Below are 24,232 nucleotides of genomic sequence, written 5' to 3' on the forward strand. Positions count from 1 at the left end.
CAGAAACTTAATTTATGGATGTGTTTTTATGAAAGCGAGCTTGGAAGTGACTGTGCTTCAAACTGACTCTGAACAAATAGTGTAGAATCTTGCCTTGGACAAGAATTATGAGATTCCTTCTGATCTTTTAGTGGAGTTGTAATCTTTGTTCAGTCTTGTCTTCTTTTTAAAACAGGACACGAACAACTGTGTTTAAGATGGCAACTTCTGTTGAAAAGTCTGTGTATTGCTGATTGTGTAAGTGAATTTCACCCAGGATTTGAATTTGAACATACAAAGAAATTTGAGTAGCAAGAAGGGAGGTGGTTTTGTTTTGGTTTTTTTTCCCTTTCTTTTTATTAAGGGGAGCAGTAACTTTTGATCTTACAGTAAGGAGAAGTATGGTTACAAGATCAGTAGCAGATGGAAATTTACGCTGGCATGGGTAATTTCTTCAGTGGGCACTTAAAAAGTAAAGTAAGTGCAATTTGAACAGAGAAAGTGCTGTGTTCATTTAAAAAAAAGACTTTTTTGTTGTCTATTTTTGATTCAGAATATATTTCTTTTGCCTGAAAAGTCAGAACTTGGTGTAACAGCTTCTGACACTGATGATCAGCTTCTACAAAGCAGCAAAAAGGAATGTATTTAATAAGAAATCCATGGCACTGCTGTGGTATTTTTGATTGATTCTGCTGACTGGAATATGATGTGCTTAATGGTCAAGAATGACGGCAATTTAATTCCACGCTAGCATGGGGAAGTGATGATTATAAATTGAACTAGAAGTGGAAATTGGATTAAGTGAAAAATGAAATTAATTTAATCACTTGTGTGAGAACAGATGACAGTTATTGGGAAAAACTAGCAAAACAAAAACATCATGCTGTGTAATTATACTTACCTACAGCAACCACGTATTTGTCGCATTTTAATTCTTTTATTGAAAAAAAGAATTATCCTTCATATGTCCCATCTATCTAAGACTTTGATATGATACTTGCCAGTGTTCTCTGCTCTTAGGACTTCCATTACTCTGACTACTCTGATTGCAGAAGTGGAGAGAGTCTTATGTTTGAATTTTTTCAAGGCTAAAAATTATAAGATTTTCCTAAGAAATTAGTGAATTTTTATAAACCTAATTTTTAATTTTTTTACAGTTTATTCCCCACACAAAAAAAAAAAGCCCAAACCCACCCTCATATTACTAACTGGTAGAAGTAGTATATCCCCTCAAATTTGTTGAATTAACTGACGCTTATCCTTAGTAGTGAAAGTCAGGATCCTTGACATAGTGATTTCTAAACCCTCATTTCTTTGTGTTCTGACTGTGATGGCTTTTTGACTGCTTATGAAATAAAATGAGGTCTGCTGCTCTGGCATTCCACGTGCATACTATATTGCATGACTGTCTGCTTGTAGATGGGATGCTTTTATTCCCAAGAGATTTTTGAAATTTTAGGATCAAATTCTGATTACTGAAAATAAGTAAAGAGTAGAAATCCTTCACATGGTCTTGTGATTGTTTTAATTTTTTTTTAATTTTGTCTCATGTGTGGGTTTTAGCCCTGGCTGAATTTTGGACTTTGAACAGTTAGAACCTTCAAATTGAGAAGAAACATACTTAGGAGACCATTTTTTGAGGGGCATTCCTGCTAAGCCTGAAGAAATTTCGGTGACTAGAGGCTGCTCTGGGAGGTAGCTTCAAGAGAAGGAAATGAAGCAATTATGTTGGAGTTTGACAGTTTAAACTGGGAGACCAGGAGAGCTTTGAAATTCCTGGTTCTGTGTGTTCGCATGTGGATCAGCCACCCTGAATCTGCCTGACCTTTATAGAAAGGGAAATTCCTAATGTAGGCCAGAAAGGATCTGGGCAGGTGCTAGTCTGTGTTCTAGATGCTAGAAAAATGTTCTGTCAAGATGTATCAGATATGTTTTAATTGCATTTTAACTATAAAAATTTGCTCTAAGCTAAGATTCAACACTGGAGTCCATTGCTGGGCTTGCTGTGGACCTGCAAGGTTTGTCTTCCTTTCTGGGGCAGGGGTTTTCACAGATGAGGTACCTGCATTAGGAGACCTTTTGTGCTCCTTGCTGTTAGTGGCAGTGAGGTCACTCAGGGCAGAGAGCTTGTGGGAACTGGGGCAGTACCAAGGGGTCTTTATGCCCCTACATCCACTGTTAGATCTTTGAAATACAGCTCTCCTTTGGCTTGAGACGACAAAGATGCTGTTTCAGAAAGTGACATTCAGTAGTGAATGCTGTGCAAATTCCAGTCACACTCATGCCAGTTGGAAGCTGTTGACCTTGCTATTGACAGTTGGATATTTCCCTCTGATGAGAAAGCAATGAAATATGTAAATAATTATGAATAAAATAAATCAGAGGCTTCACAACATCAATAATATTTGAGAATGCATTATTTTTCTTGCTCGAATTTAGGTGACTACTCTCAAGAGTTATGTAAATTAAGGATTTGTTCTGCCAAAATTTCCGTAGCAATATGCTGTGGCAGTTTAGAAGAGCTTTAATTGTAGGGAATGAGCTCTGTAGGGGGATAAATATTGTAAATATTTTGATTCGTCAGTACGTGAAAGTTAAGGTTGTTCTGAAGAGTGTCTTTTTCTACAACCATCTGTCTTTGTTTTTCCTGACAGGAATGATACATATAGTGGTGGTATTTGACAGTATAGATATTGTAATGTTGGAGCCCAGTTTACTTTTCTGTTTTTCCTGAGTGCTGTGATTGTTTAGGATGGATCTTATGATCCTAGATTTTTCCTCTCAGTAGTAAACTCTTCAATTTTTTTAACCCCTTATGGCTCGAGAATAACCTTTCATTCTAATCTTCCGTAAGAAACCTGTTGGAAAAAATTCTCGGCATCACTAGTTTGGATTACAGGAGGGTTTTGTTTTGAAGGTATCATATCTCAGAGTTATTGAGGTCCATTTCTGCATTGTTGTTAAGGCTTGATTTCCATCCTGTATGTTTTGTTAGTTTTCTTAAAGTGATTGTTTAAGTGCAAACAGCATTACTTAGATTAATAACACATTTTGAAGAAGACGTGAGCAAGCTTATGGCCTTATTATGTCTGAAACATTTTCCATCAGGTTTCACTTCAGGTCAAATAAAGTAAAAGGGCTGCTGCCCTTTGTAAGCTAAACTGTGCCTCTACCTGGCCTATTAAGACAAAACAGATAAAAACCTGTGGTTGAAGAAATGTCATCAGGATATGTGGAATTTATATTTCCCAGGTTTATTTTTGAAGTTTTCTAAAATTGGTCTTAATGTTTTTTTCCCCAACAACTACATTTATAAGACAGTGTCTTTAATAATAGTTTTTTCCTGATCTAATACAGATTTTAAAATTATGTCTTTAAAGCAATAAGAAGATGGTTCTCCTTTTGAGGGGATACATCTCTGGTGATTTTTGCCTTTTCTTTGTTAGTTTTGAAAGCCCCCTTTCAATCAGTGACCTATATTTTAGTTGCATAAACAACAACGAAAAAGAAAGAACTGAGGTGATATTTTCAGAACAGAACTGGGACTTTGACTTCAGTGATCTGTGGAGATCAAAATAGAGGTCTCAAGAGGAAGGCTGAACTGATGTGCTGCCTTCTTGTGGGGATAAAAGTACCTGTTTGGTCAGTTTGGTGTATTCCTTAGCTGAACTTCTTTTTTTTCACTTTTTCTGTTTCTGTAGAAAACTCAGACAAACAAACAGGAAGGGAGCAGACCTCCTTTCTGGCAGGGCCTTAGTGCATCAGCACTGTGGAGTGCACTGGAGAGTGTGCCATGCCCCTGCTGTGCTGGGCTTCCCAGCCCCGGTGAGGTTACATTAAAGTACACTCGGCATTTCTTGTGGTCTGGGGTTACTTTTGCATATAAATGCTGTATTTGCTTGTAGAGAAAGTGTGTAGGAAATTGCATGATGGCAATGCAAGCCAAGTCTTGTCCATTTGCATTTCATGTATGTGGCTTCATCCTCCAAACACACAGAATTGCAGAAACTTGCATGTTGCTGAAATGTAAATAGAAGAACTAGATGTGCTTTGCTTGCTTGCTTACTAGGGAGGATAACTATGAATGGAGGCAAAACAAAAGTAGGAATTCAGCATTAGAGAGTAAGTCAAACTCCAAAATGTTTTGGTCACCAGGGCTGGCTACCTATTACAGGAGGAAGCTCTCCTGGACCAGTGTGACTGGGTCCTCAGGTATATATTCAGTTTGAATTATGCCATTTCTTTTTTTGTTTGTGTCGTTTTTTGTTTGTTTGGGTTTGGTTTTTTCCTTGGTTGTTAGTTTTTTGTTTGTTTTGTTTCTTTTTATTAGATTTGTTCAATATCTTTAAGACCTTTTGATCAGGTCTGTAGTGCACAATGGCATCAGATTCCATGCTTCACATCTCTGCATGTAAATGACAGCAGATGAGAACAAGTCATACACAAAATTAGTGGAGTTTTTATTCCTTGCAGCTGTTCACATTTCCCCAGGCTTCCCAATCCACCATAGTGCAACTTTACCTTAAAGGCTGGAAAGCTGCTAAGACAGGCTGTTTGAATTTACTGTCTTTGCTAATTAGAACTAACACTTGCACTATGGACTTGCATTGATTTTTAGTGGTGTTGCTGGGTTGCTGAAGAGAGTTAAGGCTCTAGTAGCAGAACCTTGTCAGTTGTAATTTGTAGCAGTTTAAGACATAAATACCTCCAGCCTTCCACCTCCCTCTGCACACACTGCAGAGCTGGAGGAGTAGAGCAAGTGCCTGCACTTTGTCTGGTTGTGGGCACTGTTGTGGGGTGTCACTTTGGGTTTGTACCATGACACCAGTGGCAACACAAGTGTCACCTGGGCACTGGGGCAATACTATGGGACATGCAGGGGGAGAGGAGTCAAAGCATCTTCAGTGGCATAGGCTGATTCTGTGAATTACACATTATGTTCCTACATTTTGTCCTGTCACTGGCCTGTGTACTTTGAGTGTTGAAAATTGTTGTGGGAAACCCAAGGAGTGAATTTTCATAGGCTGTGTCTTTAGTTCCTGATGTATTTATTCTTTGGCCCTGGTAGTGAGGGAGATTACTGTGTGATCAGCAAATAGCCCATAGCAAACCAGATCAAGCCCTGAACACCTAAAAGGAAGAAAAAAAAAAACGTGGTAATATAGCTACTGGGATCTAAAGATATTAGAGAGAAAGCTGGGGTTCTGCTGTTTGTTTGGGATTTTGTGACTTTGTTGTGGTTTTGTTGTTTTGTTTGGTTTTTTTCTGAGCTAGTTGGTATAGTCTATGGGAGGAAAGAAAAAAGTGTGGACAGAAGTGTTTCTTTTGCTTAGACCTGGAGAAGGCACAGAAGTCTGAACACTTGTCCATTCTTTTTATAATTCAATTTCTGCTCCTAATTAAAGACCAGAGATTAAAAATTATTTAAAATCTTCATTTTAGGTATTTCTCCTTGAAAGAGCAATTTTTCTCTAAGTAAAGTTGTGTTTCAGACTAAGGAGGGCTAGGGAATGGTTGAAGAAAATCTTGACTGTAAATTCAGAACCTCTATTTGAAGGGGAGAAAAAGCCCCTCTATCTGTTGTCGACTAAGGTTATTTTCCATCTCTTTATCTCTGTTACACACATTTGAAAACTGTCAGAAGAACCAGACTTTATCAGAAAATTCCATCTAATGGGTTTATGACACCTTATGCATCTTGTTTCGACACAAAATATTCTGCAGCTGTACTGGCTTGAGGTACTCCTGGTCCCTCTGCGCTCCTGCTGCAGCTTGTTGCTCGTGTGCTTTGCTGGCATCACTGTTTGTGGAGGCACACTGGGGATTGGATCACCAGCCTGTCTCTTAGAGCTTTAAGGAAAAATAAAGAAACTCTCCCCCTAAAAATTAAAAAGCAGCCCCACAGAAGTCTTTCTTACACTCTTAAACCAGATCAGGCAAAAGAAGGAAGTATGGAAGCTGAACTTGTACCCATTCTATCTTGAAAGAAGAGAGAGTTGCTTTGACCTGTGATGAATATATGCAGACTAGAGAAAGGCATGTGGACTGTAAGTGTTTAGTTTTCTTTTATATAGTCGGGGGTAAAAGGTGTTAAAACAGTGGGTTTATTTAGCAATTTCTGGCACTGATTTGTAGTAAGCAAATGTTTACACTTCAGCTTGCCATAAATAAACAGAAGGGTGTTTGGAAGCCCTGACCAGCTTTTGTGTAGGAGAGAGCAGTCATAACAAACTGGTTCTGTGAGAAACTGAAAACAAATAAAAGATGGGCTGTTATTCATGCTTTGCAAAGGCAGAAGAGACTGTGAACAAAAGAAGCAAGTAATTTTCAAATACTGAAAAACATTGTTTGTGAACCTGGGATGAATTTCTGTAACATTTCATGTTCTCCTGTTTTCAGTCTTTAGAAAATCTAAAGAGAAGAAGGGCAAATGATTTTAATCCACTCCAGCCTCAGAGAAGGGTGAAAATCTTCACTGCATTCAATACTGCTGTGAGTCTTTTGTATCTCCCCAAGATATTCCCAAGAACATTTGCTCCCTGTTTCTGAGTGTTAACAATCTTACAGTCACTTAATATGCTGTAGTCAGCTAAAGGAAAGAATTCTTTCAAAAATGCCCTAACAAACCTTTTCCCACAAGGAAATTTCTTCTTTTAGTGCTTAATGAGATTATTACCCACTATAAGGAAGTTATTTTCCTTATTATTTTGTTTTCTTGGGATTTTTTGAGTCTAACATTGCAGTATAATGAGATAGGTAGGCAATAGGGCGTTTCCAGTTGGGTAGCTGAAGGATAGATTTATGGATTTTTTAAAGCAGTTAAATAGTACCAAACCCCAAAATCAATATTCTGTTTTTATTTGTACACATAGTTTTTGTGATTGAGTAAAGTCTGAGTATCTTAGTAGCTGATAACTCATATTGACTTTTTTGCAATTTTTTTTGTGGTTTTCATACAACTACAGCAATATACCAAAGAATCTCTAGCCTTAAAAGATAGACTAGACTCAGACTTGGAATGGAGCTGACAAAATGGTAATAAAAATAATAGCTAAGGCTGAACCTTTTTCTTAGTAATTCCGTGTGTGGAATGGAAATATAACTTCAGCAGTCTTAGGGTCTTCACATAGAATCTCTTGGTTGTAGGGTTCCACTGGAGCCAAGTAGGCAGAGAGATTGTATTAATAGCTCAAATCAAATGTCTTGTGACTGTGATGGTAGGAAAAAGAAATATGTTTTACAGAAGGAAGAGATGAGATGAAACCTTCTATAATAGGGCATACAAGTTGACTGTGCTCTGTAGAGATACCCACTAAGCTCTGAACAAATTAGCAAAGTATGTAGGAACACTATTTGTGGTGTAGTATTTTGTGTGAGTAACGTGTTGAGAAATTACTTGTATGTCTGCAGGTCTCTGCATTGGGCTATGTGGAATGCAGGTGAGGTTGTGATCCCTTGGGAACTGCAGGTCAGTAAACTGCAGTCCTGATTCAGAAATTTTATTCTCTCTCTCTGTGAGAAATAGACTTCAAAGGCCACACTTACATGGTAATAAGTTGGGGAAACTTTTGAGTCCTAATAGTATTGCTGCATCAGACTTTGATTCATCTTTGAGATGCTTGTGTTGCCAGTAGCACTTACTGAAGGAATTTCATAAATAGCTTTTAGTTCTAGTTAGTGTGCAGATTGTGCTCTTTCTCTCCTGAAAAAAAGGTGGCAAGAGCTTTTATTTGATTATCTTGAAATTGGTATAAATACAGAGGTAAAAACTTGCATCTGTTTTTCAAATATAACCAAGAGTTAGCCTGAGAGCAAGCTAGTGGTAAAGCCAGTCCTAGTGGTGATGCAAGAGCCTCTCTATGCTCAGTGACTGGCAACACTGTCAGATCAACAGGTTAAGGTGCTTTCAAGGTGGGGAGAGATCTTTCAGACTTTATCTATTCATTTATCTATCTATTTATTTATTTATTGGAGATCAGTTGTCTCCTGATTCTTTCTGGGGGGTGACTGTAGTGTTGAATAACTGAGGTAAATGAATAAACCTGGCTGAAGTAGTCCTGCAATTCTTGGCTGCATTAGGCACCTTACTGTCCAAAGATGGAAAAGCAGCAGTGAATGTGTGCTTAGAGTGCTGGATCATGTACAATGCAATGGCTCAGTTCCTTGGCAAGGTGAGGAGCAGTCTGTCCCCTGCAAATTCTCTGATTCAAATCCAGCTTCTTGTGTGTGTGTGCCATTTGGTAAAGAGAAATCAAGCACAATTTAATTATCCTCTTAGTCCTTGGATGTATCTGCAGTATCCTTGGGCTTTGCCATTGGAGGGAAGGAGGGGGTGCTTCAGGCCATCTTTATGCCAGGCAGCATTTTTTGGGCCAGTGTGTCTCTGTTCCCAGCTCAGGACGCTGATGAATAGCTTCTGCTTGTTATATCATGGAATGGCTTTTAATCTTAGCACTGTCATTCTCAAGCATTCAAAGTCTAAAAGTCAGTTCCCAGACATAAGTAATCACATTTATTCAGACATTCCCCAGAAGGAGTCATAAGCCTGGTGTTAGATTATGTTTTCAGGCTTCTCTCAGTAATCTTCAGCCTTATAAACTTTATTCTTTTTTGTGAGGTGAGAGCTTCAGGTAAAGATTTATTCCAGGAGATGCATTTGGTGACAGGGAAGGAAACCACTATGACTGGTTTATTTTGGCTATTTCAAAACTTAAAATGTGTATATTTTCTGATCACAGCTTACCTGTGGTTGCAACAAAGCTATTCTCTGGTGTTAGAGCCTGAATTAGAATTTTCCTGCCTAAATCAGTCTGTGTCTAATTTTGATGTAGAAATTCAATTGATATTAAGGATCCTGTCCCATAGAGGTTTACTAACAGTGATATACTTAAATTGTATTATTTGCTGTGGTCCAAATGTAAAAGCAACCTAGATAGCTTCCACGTGGGTTAGAGGCTGGGAATCTAAACTAATGAAAAAGTAGCTGGAGTAAAAGTGATGTGGAAGTGTTCTGATACAGCTGATGTGGAAGTGTTCTGATACATCTGATTCTGAAATAAGTAAGAATAATATAGGAAAATAGAGTAATTCAGAGTTCTCCCAAGCAAGTTAACTTTTTTGAATTTTGCCAAGTGTGTAGTATAGAATAATACTGTTTTGTTGGACATAGGGAGTTCAATTTTGTCACCAGTCTTTTTTGGAGTTGGTTGACCCTTTTATGTCAGCAAATGTATTTGCTTGTTGAAAAGTTCATAGCAGCTGGAATCAAATGCTTTACTCTCAAATGAGAGTGATTATTAAAAAGTTAATCTCTGATCTTAATGTCTTTTAAATAATTTAAGATACTAATGTGAGATCTTCTACATAAAGTGCGCAATTAAAGCAATAAACAACGTAAGATCTAGTCAAATGAATAGTTTGATGTAAGTTCTCTTCCACTACCAAGAAAATCCAAACCAGCCAGCACTGAAGTGAACACCCCTACCCAAACCTGTGTAATACAAGCTTGGTAACTCTGTGTTCTGCTAAACATATTGTGGATATTTCGATTTTAGTTAGAGCTTTGACTTCTTTGAGTACTTTAATAATATTTTTTAGGAATGAAGGGATTATTTTTGCCTTACAAGTGTCCATGAAGAAGAGATTTGGAGGAAGAAATCTCTTCAGGGCTCTCTCTTAAAGTTTTGTTGCTACCATATCTAGGAAAATATTCATTGTTTTCTGGGATTTGGTAGTAACAGTAATAGGCCACTGTTGTCCCTTTGGTAATTCATGGTTTCATTTTGTTTTGATTTTCTTCTCTACCTGGCAGTGTGGTTTTGATGGAGATGTCCACTGTGACCTCTAGGAGCAGTGGCTTTCCCAGACATCATAGTTAGCAGAATTATCTTTCCAGAAGGCTTCTTAGTGTGACTCAATTCTGGTGCATTCTAATCCGTTGCCTTAACATTTGATTATCAGAAGCATTACATTTAAAAGCAAAAATTTTATTGATTGATGGAAATTTATTCAAGATGTTTTAAATTGCTTGGGTTTTTTTTTTTTGGTTGATGACCATCTGTTGGAAAACTTTGAAAATACCCTCAATGGAACTTAGTTAAGGGAAATAAATTCTTTTGCTCTTTGTCAGGAGTCATTCAGGGCTCAGCTTACTCTCTGGAATAGGAATGTCTAGTGCCACTTGAGATACTGATGCAGAGGGGACTGGATGTCCTGTGTGTCCTATGTCATCTTTCTTATCTACCCAGGAAGATGTCTTAGATACTCTACAGGGTCTGAAATAACAGTAAATTTCTGTATATTATCAACTGAATTCACGTCTTATTTGAGTTTAATTGGAAAAGTTTTTTAAAAGTGCATGCTTATATTGCTTACAGAGTATTATTTTTGGTTATCAAGTGAAATAATCACCAAACTTCATATACAGTAGTTGCACATGTATTGCCACCAAGTTTTCCTATCCTAAAAAAAAACCCAAAAAAACAAAAAGGAAAAACTACGCGCTTATGACAAAAGAAGTGTTTAGTGCTACAGTACGTTTGGTTTGGATTGGTATTATTTCTAGACAGGAGTTTAAAGGTAGTTCCAATAAATGGAAAAGACTGAAACTCATAAATGTGCCCGACTGGGACACCTAACAGAGATGTGGAGGCATGTGTATTTGCTATGGTTTTGATAGAATTTCCCCCTTTTGCCCCTTCTGTTTCCCTTTATGAGATAAAATGTCTTCAAGAAGATTGGAATGTGGAATAAATAGGTCATATGGGACTAATATGCTGTTGCATGCATGCTGTACATTCGTAGTCTTCTCAGCTGTGCCACAGAGGATCTCACAAAGAACAGAATTGTCTAGGTTGGAAAGGACCTCTTGACATAATTTAGTCAAAGCAGGGTCAGCTAGATCAGATTGTCCAGGATGGTGTCCAGAGGTATTTTGAATATCTCTAAGAATGAAGACTCCACAAGCTCTCTGGGCAACCTGTTCTGATGTTTAACAATTCCTCACAATAAATAGCATTTTCTAGTGTTCAACAGGAATTCCATGTCTGTTAATGTGTGCCCATTAAGTTATAGAAAAAACAGTGTTTTAACTTGAAATATAAGTAGCTATTTGTAGCACTTAGTGGTTTTTAACAAGGTAATTATTACCCCTAAAATTAAAAAATAAATGTTATTTTAGAAACAAGGAAACAAATGCCTTTTTTATTTTTTCCTCCTGCTTGGCACTGTTTCGCTTTCTCAAATAGGGTGGGATTCTAGTGATTGCATTCAATTCACAAATTTCAGTGAGGCATGTAGGTCTGTCTTAACAAATCATCTGATGTTTGGTTCTAGGAGCAGTAGTCACAAACCCTAGAGACTTGCTGAACTTACCAGTTTAATGTCCTGGTAGTGATAGATGTTCAGAACACCAACTCGACAAGCTGCAAGTTGCTTGCACGTATATAAAGGGAGGAACAAGATGTCAATTTAACTGATAAAATCAGAAGTGTACAAGTATTAAATTCTTCACTTCTGCAAGTAAGCACCTAACTGTAGCCTTATGCAGTCTTTCATAGGTTCCCCTGGGAATTTAAACAGCAACTTGTTTAAAAAAAAAGTTTTTACTTCTGTTTTGAAATGTAGCTTTTGGTTTGTTTGGTTGGGTTTTTGTTTTTTGTTTTTTGTTTTTTGTTTTTTTTTTTTTTTTTTTTTTTTTTTTGTTTTTGCTTTGTGGTTTTGTTTTGGTTTTTTCATTTGTTTAAATAAACTAAGAAGTATTGATGCAACATTTGCCTAAAAATGGATCTGAGTCTGTCTTTAAATCTGTGTGTACCCAAAGGATTTAAAGTATGAATTCTTGGATTATCTCTGAAAAGCAGAGAATAGAGTACATTTAAAAATCTGATGTTTCCAAGCAAGAACTTATATGTTTCTCTATTAACCTATATGATAGAGCTTAATTAGAGGTGATATTTTTCTTTAGGAAAAAAGCATTTCCTTAAACTGAATTTCTTAAGATGATGTCAAAGTATGACTCATGCTACAAATATATGCATCTTCACTGTGAGATTTTTTAGACTGTATTTCCTGTCACCTCCCCTCCCTGTCTGATATGTCCCTTCTGCTCTGAGGGAATTTTTATTTGTTGTATTGACACTGGGTTTTAATGACAGTGGTCAATATCAGAACATTTTCTAGGTAGCTGGTCTGGTACATTGAATAAAGTCTGTATTAGAAATGAAACTTGTTGAGTAAAGGATGAGAGAAAAAAGGAGATCTCCTATTTCAGTAAGATACTATAATATGAAATCTAGATTCTGGATAAATCCTTGGAGAAAAGAATCCACTAACTCTATCATCAGCTTGGTCAGGGCATTCAGCTGTTTTCCAGCATATGAGGTTGGGTGTCCTGATGTTTTCCCTTGTGTTCCCAGCAGGTGTGTGAACCACAGCTTCCTCTGGTAGGAACTGTACCATTCCCAACTGTCCTAATGCTTCAAAAGCTCACACTCTAGCAGACTGTACTCACAGGGAGCAGGGAGAAGGCCACAGTTCCTTGAGTAAGTCTGCCCATTGATATCCCTCTTGAGCTGAGAGCATTTTTCCTTCTAATATGGTAAGAGCTTTCTCCTTTGTCCAGGTAAGGTTTGTACAGTCCTGTGTGTGTATAGCAAAGCTCCTGCAGATTTTTGTTTATGGGTCAGAAAATCCATCTGACATTTTCAGTGCCACTTTGCTTATCCCAGACCAGGCTTATCTGTGTACTTGTCTAGCTAGGCTCATTGATGTTATAGAGGTAGCAGTGACTGTGTAACCATGTTGCTGGTGGTGAATATAAGAAATCACGGTCTTACAGTAACAAAATATGGACATGATGGGAATTCTATCTTTCCTAAAATACAATTTTTTTTTTTTTTATCTGCAGAAGGCAGTGTAAAACAGGGTAAAGAGCTAGAAGCAGAGGTGACTGTGCAGGCTTCACTGCTTATGGCTTTTGTAATTGCAGTGTATAATAGAACTTGGAGAAGGGCAACCCTCTCCACTCTCTCCCACTGCTTCTCACCCACAAATAGAATTTATCTGTAAATATTATTTATCTTGGTCATCTAATTAGTTTTGATTTTCTCTTTTAATCTAGATTTCTTTAATGCTTAAATCAAATATATCTTTTTAGTAAAGAAGTGTTTCAATTGATCTGAGTTCCTTGTAAGGAAAAGGTCTAAATTAGATGGATTCACTTCAGAGCTCTAGCTAACTTCAGGTCCTGTCACTCCTACTTAAACTTCTAAGTCAATTATGAAAAGCTACATGTAGAAATTCCTTTTATACTTGGAGCACCTTAAAGCTAAACAGTGATACAGGCATCCCTGTAATACAAGAGTTTATGCTGGAATGGCATTAGCCAGGCTTTTAGAAGTTTTGATGCAATTCAAGTGTAGAAAAACGGCCCTAAGGGAGTTCAAACATTCATGTTTTAAGAAGTGATGGAATTAGGAATACCTGTGCTTTTCCTTTTAGTAAGCTGATTGTAAGGGACCTCAGTTTTGGTATTGGAGCACATAGGTTTTTGCCTTTTCTAGCATTCTTAGTTTCATGAGCATGTAACCCTTTGAAGGTTTTTCAAAGGTAAACTAAAAAAATCTTGAAGAGCTCTACCAACTGAATGGAAGAGCAGCATGATTGGAACTATTAGCACTAAGATAAGTAAACTGTCAGGAATTATTCACTATAATCCATCACAGTCAGCAGAAAGGGAAAGCAAATGTTCTGCAGCTGTTTCTCCACAAAAAAAAAAAAGGTGCAAAACTTGGTGGTCTTGATTTCTAGTCTAAAATCTAGATGGAATGGACTTTAATAGACATTGATTCTTTTATTTGCGTTCTTCTAAATCTGATGGTTTTGTCATGCACACATTTTAGCCCAGGATCTTCCTTGCCCTTGTCTCTTTGCCTTTGTTCTATGTGCTTTCACAGTCTGCTCTCCTGAGCATTCAGTCTTCTTGTCCAGCAATTAGAATTATTCCCTGATGACCTCTGACTTCTCTTCCTACGATTGCACTGTAGAAAAATCCATTATTTCTACTCTATTTTCTCAGATACTTATCTGATTTTACTACTGTGTACTATTCCCCTGTTTCCTCTTCCCCTTTGCAAAAGAGGAAACCCAGGAAATAACTGTAGTTGGTCTTCATCACCAGCTTCCTCCATTCTGTTTTTATTTCCTCTTCCTACTTCTTTCCCACTTGACATCTCCCTCTTGGCCTCATCCAAATGTGTTTCATTATCAAGGTGAATCACACTCTGCCGAATTTGCTTAAAGCTGTCAGAAATCTTTTGATGCCCTTTTCTCATAACAGGAAGGAGTTTGCAAATATCTTTGTTCTCTTACATTGAAAGAGTGGAGGAAAGTCTATAAGCCAATTATGTGTCTAGTTTTGAGGTCCTTAATACAAGGAATGATGACTTGTTAGAAAGGGTCCAGGGAAGGATCACAAAGGTTGTCAAAGGGCTGGAGCACCTTTCCTGCAGAGACTGGCTGAGCCAGCTGGGATTATTCAACCTGGAGAACAACTTGGAGCCTGGCCTCACAGTGGCCTTCGAGTAAGAGGCTTTATAAAAAAGAGGGAGACTGACTTCACAGCCAGGTGATGATAGAAGAAGGGGCAATCAAGGTTTTACAAGGTTTAGGTTAGATGCCAGGGAGAAATTCTTTATTCAGAGGGCAGAGAGGTATTTGAACAGGTTGCCCAGAGAAACTGTGGATGCTCCGTTCCTGAAGGTGTTCAAGGCCAGGTAGAATGGGACTTTGAGGCACCTGGTCTAGTGGACTCTGCCCATGGGAGAGGGGGTTTGGAACTAAATGATCTTAAGGGCCCTTCTAGCCCAATCCATTCTGTAATTCTTTGATTCTGTATGGGGGAAAAATGATTGGGATTTTAGTGATCAGTTACTCTATGACTTGAATATTTTTTCAAAATAGAAACATGGAGGTCAGTAACCTTTTGCAGTGTTTTGGTGTTTATAGAACTGTTGTGTAGTTGTACTTTTATGTACAGACATTTTTTTTCTTTCTGATTTCTGGTTTTGAAAGCACCCACTGGACACTGAGCAAGTATTTTACATTATTTTAATTATGCTCTAAGGGGGGAAAAACCCACTCTTTGAAATACTGTCACTGTCCTGGAACTACAAGTTATATTGAAGTATAGTTCTGCCACCCTGTGGCTACTGAAGGCCATTCTTAGAAGGTACATGTTTACTTAACTGCTGGTAGTCACTTTTAACTTTTAACTTCATGAAAGCTATTTCACAGAGGAAGTTGAAGGGCTATTGCAGGTCCTGTAGAGATGTATAAACTTCTGTGCTTTTATTAAAATATATAAATAGTTTTTCACTGGAAATGCTATGTAGACACATAACTGATCACCTCAGTTATGCAAGACTATACACTATTAAGAAATAATACTTAGTATTTTTATGTGGTTTTTTTTATGCTTCAGTCATAGATATGAAAAGGCCCAATTGTCAAGCTTGTAGACTACAGTACTGTATATTCCTATCTGATGTAGTCTATATGCAGATTTGAAGTAATTTCAAAAACATGTTTATGTATTTTTGACTCTTAATACTCTAGAAAGGAGTAATTGTTGTGTTAAATAAAAGCATCTTGATGGTTGTGAAAGTTGAAAATCTAAGGCTTATCTGAGTGAGGTTGACGCCATTTCCAATCACACATCACTATTGTATGTCCCTTTCCATGTTTGTTTCTAGAGCGTTTTGTTTCTATCAGGAGAAATAATGATGAGCTTTCTAGTTAAATTTCTGTTGCATTCCACTGTAAAATATTCTGACTTGCTTTAGAGAAACCTTCCACATTTGTGGACCTGTTAGAGCAGATCCAGAGGAGGGCCACAAAGACGATCGGAAGGATGGAGCACCTTTCCTATGAAGGCAGGCTGAGAGCTGGGGCTGTGCAGCAATGAGAAGGCAAAGTTCCAGGGAGACCTTCTAGCAGCCTTCCAATACCTAAATGGGGCTTGTAAGAAGGTGGGAGAGAGGCTTCTTACAAGAGCATGTAGTGACAGGACAAGGTACAAGGAGCAAAAGGTTTTAAAATGCAAGAGAACAGGTTTATTTTAGATGTTAGGAAGAAATTCTTTACTCAGAAGGTGGTGAAGCACTGGAACAGGCTGCCCAGAGAAGTTCTGGTTGCCCCATGCCTGGAAATGTTCAAGGCCAGGTCGGATGGGGCCCTGAGCAAACTGGTCTAGAGAGTGGCATCCCTGTCCCTGGCAGGTGACTGGGACCTAGATGATCTTTAAGGTCTCTTCCAACCCAAACCATTCTATGATTTTGCAACAAACATGACAAATTTTCTAAAAAAGTAAGTTTAGACTGGAAGAATGGGGTTCTTGGATTTTTTAGTCTAATGAAAATGCAAATCAAATTCCAAAATAATATGCAGTTATAGATTGCAAACTAATAAAGTCCCCCTGTCTTTTATTTCCTTTTTATAAGATCTAGAGGAAAAATCTTGAAAGTGTAGTTTTGCAAAATAATAAAGATTTTGGTTTGTGCCAGCAGTAGAATGCCTTAAAACTGACCAGAGACCTTTTGACTTGTCCCTTAAAACAACTGTGAACTCAGTGTATGGATTAGATGCTTCATTTTGAGGTTGCTTTGCATATTTGTTGCCTAACTTTCAGGAAGATGAGAAAATAAGTTCATAAAAAAATAGAATAATTTGGGTTGGAAGAGACCCTTGAAGGTCTTCTAGTCCAGTCTCCTGCCATGAGCTGAGATTTCTTCAATGAGATCAGGATCAAGTTGTAATATTGTTTTCCCAACCATGATAAATGAACCTGCTGGAAGTTATGTCCTGCTCCTTTCAGCAAGTGAGTAATTAGTATCATGGCTTAAATGACAGCAACAGTGAGTGCTCTGAAAAGCTAAGATGATAGTGCACAAAGGCTTGTTACTACAGTTGTATAAAACTGTCATCTTTTTTCAAATGAAATGAGTGAAACTGTGTGCACACATCCTGGAAGCCAACTTTGTCTTCAAAATCACCAGACTTCATCTGTGTAGTTTCCAGTTAGTTACATGTTTGTCTATGGCTTTATCACTGGAATGCTACAACCTCTTTCTCAGGTGGTAGTTTAGGTAAAATTTGCCTTAAATTACACAGCTGACCATGAACGTGGCTTTTTATTTTATCTGAAGGTGTATTCAGAAGAAAATCTTCTGAATGCTGATACATTGAGATATGTCAAAGATATAATGCCACAAAGAAGATATAAAGACATAAAGATGTTGTTCTACTCGTACAGCCTTCAGCCTTGTTATTTCATTTTATGGTTTTGTGGCTTAAAATCTTAATTTTTCTGTGAAGTCAGATGGTAATTTGGTAGTAATATAAAATAAACCTCATTATTCTAATTGACTATAGCTGATGGCCTGAAGATAGCAATGACCTTGCCAGTCTCACAAGAAACTAGTTTATAATTAATCAGAAGACTGTAACAGTTTGAATTTTTTGTGGTTTTATTTTGTATTTACTTTGCTGAATTTTTTCTTGAGGTGTTTTGACTGACTTCTGTTTTCCCAAACAAGTCCAGGTTTTCAATTTTTTTATTCCCATAATTTTATAGTTTACATTAAATCTAAGGGGTTTTTCAGTACTTTGAAAGCTTTTTCTTTAAATTCACTGTATTGAGGCACTAAATTAGTTGAGCAGCTTGTGTTTGAGCTTAGTGATTATTTCACTGACAACATTGAGTAGTGGCAGAGTTTTTCTCACACTTGACATTCTTGAACATTTTTTATGGAATGAGAAAAATATTTCAATTCTCAAAGATCCCAATGAAAAGAGGAAAAAGTCTCCCAGGCATGTGGGAAAAGTGTATTAATATACTCAAAAAACCAGGTTTGCAGTCAAACTTTAAATCTGTTTCCAAGTGTTTTCCTTTTGATAAATTAATCCGGCAGAGATGTGATTTAAAAAAGTAGAAGATAATGTTGTCCATTATTTTCTCTGAACAGTAAATCCACAGTTTTGTTTCTGAAGAGACTCTGAGAGAAAGTGAAGCATGGCTTGAAAGGATGATTTATTTTGACTTAGTAAAACCACAGGCAGAAGCTCCTGTGAATAGGGAGCCAGGCTAGAACAGAGAATTGCCATGGGTAAATCTTAGTGGTCTAGTTCTGTATCCATGGCAGCCACTGTCAGGATGTGCTGTGATGCCATTCTGGAATGAAATTAATATAGTGTACTTCTGTTAGCTTCTAAATGTTGTATTTTCTTTTTGAAAAAAGGCCAAATTTAAACCTTTTTTGGAGCTGTCAAAGTGAAAATCCAATTTTATTGTGTACAAATACTTTATCTTCACAACTTATCCAGTTGGTTCAAAATTCTACTTTTTTGCAAGAAAGAGCTCATGATCCCTTCAGTTTGTCCATGCATCTAACTTGAAGTGATGTGGGTTTAAGTGGAAATGTTTTCCAATACTTAAAATACACACTTGGAAAAGGAATGACTGGAAGGAAAGAAGATAAGTAATTAAAGACAACTAAGATAATTAATTAAGTTAATTAAGTAATTAAAGAAAATGCAAAATATCTTTAAAATTATTTATATATTCAGTATTTTTAGTCTTTTTAACCAGTTCTTGAGCATGTGAATTTAAATAATTTTCTATGTAAAATAGTTTGGCACACAACAAGTTTAATGTAAGTAATGTTGAGTTACTATTTTCCAACATAACAACAGTCATAATTAAGAATGTTAGTAAATATATCAAAATGAAATATTACTATCTGAAAAGATACATTATCTGTACCCAGAGAAATGGAAAAAAATCCCTACATTTAATGTGAAGTTTTATGAATCAACAGCTTTTTATGGTTACTGACAATTAAGAGAAGTTTCAGAATGTAACTAATAGCTACTTATGTGAAATGAGATTAAAATCTGTATTTAAATACTCAGGGTTTGGCTTTATGGTTTGTGTGAGTTAAAGTTAATTATTTGAAATATATTTTTGATTAGCAGCATTGTTTGAAGTAATGTGGTAATCGATAAATGAGTAGCTTTCCCAGTTCAAAGTAAAAATTTAAAGAAATTAGAAGGATTTTCATACACTGGAATGTAGGGAGATAGAATATAAGAAAATAAAGATAGTGTAAAAAGTAATCTTACCCCTAAGGAGTTGCAGCTGGGCCAATTATCAAAGATAAGGAACAGGCCTGACCTAACAGGCCACAGCTGTAACCAGTGAGAAGAAGATGCTATAAAAGAGTGGGGTGGGGGGTTAGGAGGGGAACTGGAGTCAGTTGGATACCTTGTGAAGAAGAAAGAGTCAGGGCTCTGAGGAACTGCCCATGAGAAACACCAAGAAGGTATGAACTTTTGTGATAAGGAGACAGCAGTATGGAACCCTGCAATAAGGTGACAACATTGGAGGACTTTAAAGGCAGAACAGTACTTAATAATGCAGTGTTATTCTGTGAAGTTTAGTGGTAAACAGAAGATCAACAACTATGGAATATTAATCCCAGTATTTCCAGGTGGGATGTGCCTAGGCCCGTCTGACCCTTGCTGCTGGGCCAAAGGCGGCAGCTGTGGTGTTTCCCCTCAGAGATACCTTTGGCTGGCTGGATGCTGCAGCTGGGCACTCGGAACAAATCCAGGCATAGTAGGAACTCAGTTTACCTCTGGTGGAAAAGGTTCAGGCAACAGTGAAGAGAAAAAGGAGAGGATTCTGCTGTAGAGTTTTAATCCAGAGTTTTATTCCAGGATGACAGACCTCTGAATGTGGTAACAGCTCCCAATAGAATCCAGGCTGCGTGGTCCCGTCTCCTTTTAAGCCCAGGGACAGGGGGAGGGGAAAGGAGAGGTTGGCACACCTGGGGAGTTGGGATAGGAAACAGGAAATGGCATCACACTGCAACAAACAACTTTATTTGTGATCAACTAGGTGAAAGTTGCCCTAAGTGGTCCCAGTGTAAGGGACTCCACAGCTCCCAAAGCCAGTCTCCTGTCACTCTGTGAGGGGCTCTGGAGCAGCAGGGGCTGTTGTGAGGAACAAAGTAGAGGCTGCTTCAAGACATCCCCGGGGGTTCTGGTACTTCTACCTCCCTCCAAATGTGGATCATCACAAGAACAAAGATGGCATCTGGCTGCAGTGGAGATTTATGTATGTTGGTTGCCTGGATCTCAGCAGTTTGAAAGATATTTAGCTCAAATTTTGTGTTGCAGCTTTTCACAGTTAAGCTATTTTCTTTATGTGGTATAAAAGGCACCAAATGCTCTGTAATTTTCCACCCTGTCTTTTAAAGGTGTTCTGATCCTGGCCATGTTTGCAAGAGAACATTTCTTGTGTCTACAAAAGCATCTTTTAGTATCTCTTGAATCTTGTATTAAGCTGAACTCTGTGAAGTGGTAGTTGCCTGTGTTTCACTTTGATTTTTCTCACTTTTTTATGTCAGTCTTGCCAGAATATCTGAGGAGGGCAGAGTCTCACCTCTCCCACCACAGCACAATGTGTTACCCAGAACCATGGAGGCAGTCAAATGGGGTTTTTTTGACTCCTACATAGGTAATAGAACCCTTGCTTTCCCCTAAACCTTGTCTGGGGTTCAGGGGGTCGGAGTGGGATAATTTAGTAACTCCTGCCAAAGAAGTAACTACCTTAGTAAAGCGAAGAGTACAATCTTTTTGTCCAATGCTATTTTATTTTTGTATTGAGAACACATTTAAAATCAGAATTTTTAAATAATTTCATTATTGACCTAACAGAAATAATGCTTATATCATGTTTTGTGAGTTCACACCGAGGTTCATTGTAACTCAGTTCTTATTTACGTGGAGCAAATTGGGAAAATTATTGATGAAACCACTGAGGTGGTAATTATTGAATATAAGCTTGAATTATGTAGAAAACCTGCTTGTTTTCAGGTACTATTAATAGATTGTCATTTCCATTATGAATATGCATTTTTTACTAGTTTGCAAGACAAAGCAAGCCTAATTAGGGTGGAAGAAATGTTTCTTAGGTACCCAGTATAAAATACAGAGCCTGTTTATGCAACAGAGTAAGTTTTGTGATGATCTGGACTATGATTTGGGCAACTCTGTAAAATCAGATATGTGAACTAGAAAAAAAAAAGCTTGCTACATAAGGGGGAGGAAATAGTGGCTTTTGGGACATTTATTTTCAGAAAGTAGATTGAATATGAATTTTATTTTGATCTCCTACACTCTTACCCCCTTAATCTAATCTGTATTCTGGTGGTTTGTATTTTCAAGAATTAATCAAAAATATGTTATTGCCTTCAGTTTGTTTCTAAAGAAACACAAGAAAAACAAATAAAGACCCCCAAATAAACCCACCAAAAGGATGAGAAATGATGTAACTGAAATTCTTTAATGCCTCATGTGTTCTGTGTAAGCTAAGAACATGGTATTGGCTCCTCAAAATTAACTTAAATGAACAAGACTTTTTCTGGAAAGGGCAACATGCATTCTGCCAATAAATACTTTTGGATACTAAAGTACTTTGTCTAATATTTCCAAACCAGTGTTATATCTGATTAAAATAAAGAAAGAAATACTGCCTGCTTAAGTGCTTTTTTTTTTTTTAGTGATATTTGAACAAATAATTCTTGAACTCACTGATAATTTAGATTAAAGAGGTGGCATAGCCTAACTGTGCAGTGGATGTGGCAGAGTGACACTTCATTCTAAGATTTCTTGAGAGTGCACAAAACCTACTGTTTATTTTGCTGTGTCATAAGACTGTGACAAAAATATGTATAGAAAAACTGACATTTCATCAGGCAGAAAGAGCAAACTCTGTTTTGATGCATTAGTTTGTCATAATCATTTGCATGGACAGTGTGATTTCTTTTGAATGGCTTACCTTTGAAATCCTTAGGTACACTGTGTTTACATAAGGAAACTACTGTTTTTCTTTTTTCCATTTAGGAATGGTGCACCATTCCCTACCAAAATAATATGTTCTTCCAGTGCTAGCTAGATCATTGCTAGTTTTATTTATTTGCAAATTTTTAATTTTAGCACTTTTCTAGGATGTGAAAAAACTAATGGAGCAACGAGGAAATAAATTTTAGTTGTGAAATATTATCTTATTGGGAATTAGTGTTCATCACAAAATCATAAAGAGTGAAATAATATATTATTTTTAAAAAATGCTTTTTGGCAATTTTAGCATGTATCTCAAACCTAGGATGTAATGAGCATTTTCTGTCTGGCCTGTATTTTTCCTGGTAATTTCCAGCATTAAGGAGTATTTCACTACAACAGAAGGATTTATGTGGATTTAAAGTTTTCCATTTAAACCAAAAGTCTTATCCTTAAGTTTATAAACTAATCTTTTAAACCGATTTGATGACTTAAAGTAGTTAAATAGAAAGACAATAGTATGTCTTAAACATTCTAATGCAAAGAGTTTTCTTAGGTACCAATCACAGTTTATATAATGGACATGTATCCAGCTGTCTGAAATAGAAATAAACTATTGGTGCAAATGATTTTAGAACTGTTCTGGCACAGCATATGTATACAACAGGTGGAAGTGCCTCCTTAATTTTTTTTTTTTTTTGTAAGAATAAATAATTCTTTCAAATTTCCTGTTACTAAAGATGTTTTGCTGCCTGAATTCTATATGGCTAAATAAAATCAGTGCAGTATTAGTTTAATGATTTACACACTGTACATGGTGTACATTTAAGTGAGGCATGCAGTGCTGGAGCTTTGGAAGAGAAAGGAGTGCTGAAGTTTAGGGAAGATTGATTTGTTAGGGTAAAACTGCTAAATGCAGCATGGAGCTGTTTGAATATCCTGTGAATTCTTTGATGCATATGCCTTAATTATTGTAGAAGGAATGCTTTTCCCTGCAGGTCTTCATCCTTCCTCTGCTTGCTCTCACTGCGGCTTGTGGTTGTTTTTTGTTTTGTTTTGTTTTTTTTTTCCTGTGTATGGGCCAGAGAGTTTGGACCTCTTAAAGGTTGAATTTGTTCTCTACCAGTCTCTGGATGGTGTAGGATTTCCAAGGGGCAGGCATCAGTATTGATGTATGGGTGTATACAAGAGCAGGTATGTGACCGTGGTCACAGGGGTTTTCAGGTGAAGGAAGAGACAAGAATGTTGACTCCATCATCAGAAGGCTTGATTTATTATTTTATGATATGTATATATATTACATTACAACTATACTAAAAAGAAAAAGAAGGGAAAGGTTTCCTCAGAAGCTTGCTAAGCTAAGAATAAAAAAGAATCATAACAAAGGCAGCTTTCTCGGACTCTGTCCGAGATACCTCAGTCCTTGATTGGCCATCAATTATAAACATCCAGATGGGCCAATCACAGGTGGTCCTGTTGCATTCCACAGCAGCAGATAACCATTGTTTACATTCTGTCTCTGAGAAGGAAAAATCCTAAAGAAAGGATTTTTAGTGAAAAGATGTCTGTGACACAGGTACATTGATCAGAAGTGGTTTTGCTTCCTTAGTTGACAATACCAACTTAATATGCTGTGTTTTTCTGTCCCTTGAAGGGTAAGGTGAATTGTCTTAACAGAGCTAGAATGGTGATCATTGATGGAGAGAGTGACATGTTCTGAAACCACCATTGGAAAGCACTGCAAACCCATTTGCTTAGTATCCCACCGAATCATCAGAATAAATTCTCTATGACCTCACCCATTTGCTCAGAATTGCAGTCTTTTTGGAAAAGAGAAAAATATGGAAATTCTTCAGATTTTGTTGAATTGTAATACTTCAATGTTACTGAGTTAAACAATCCACACATGGTTTAAATAAGCGGTCGAAGTAGTGTACTTTTTTTTTTTTGACTATTCAGTTAAAACCTATTTTTTCTTTTATAATTATATGAAGTTGAAAGGTCATGTCAGCTGTGCTGGCTGCTACACCACTGAAAAATTTGCTGTACAGCCCTGTTTTCAATAACTTAGGTCTTTGGACACTTCAGCTGTTCTGTGTTTATTTATATGGTCACTTTATTATTTTGTCTTTTAAAAAAAGAGCTGTTGTGTTTATAAAAATGATTGTACTATACTACTTCTATTTGCCAGAATGATTATAGCATCATAGAGTCATTTAGGTTGGAAAAGACCCTTAGGATCATTGAACATAAAAACTGTGTGTTATTCAGGAAAGTAAGCAAACACTAATACATATGCCTTTGGCTTGCTCTTCATATTGAAGGAATTTTGGTACAGTTACTTTCCTCC

General features: G+C 37.1%; 1 protein-coding gene across 3 annotated transcripts in view; it reads left to right on the forward strand.

Moving 5' to 3' along the window:
* The window catches only part of KLHL32 (kelch like family member 32), a 121,203-nt gene that overhangs the window by 2,188 nt on the left and 94,783 nt on the right, over window positions 1-24,232 (forward strand). Inside the window, exon 1 of one of the 3 annotated variants that reach the window (XM_036381187.1) lies at window positions 6,454-6,471. The exons of 1 other annotated variant lie outside the window; for it this stretch is intronic. The gene's annotated coding sequence lies outside the window, so the exon portion shown is untranslated. Of the gene's footprint in view, window positions 1-6,453; window positions 6,472-12,471; window positions 12,522-24,232 lie in introns of those variants that run through there. One more of the 3 variants, XM_036381186.2, reaches the window with a different exon arrangement.

Source organism: Molothrus ater, chromosome 3, assembly GCF_012460135.2.
Source record: "Molothrus ater isolate BHLD 08-10-18 breed brown headed cowbird chromosome 3, BPBGC_Mater_1.1, whole genome shotgun sequence".
Lineage (NCBI taxonomy): Eukaryota > Metazoa > Chordata > Aves > Passeriformes > Icteridae > Molothrus > Molothrus ater.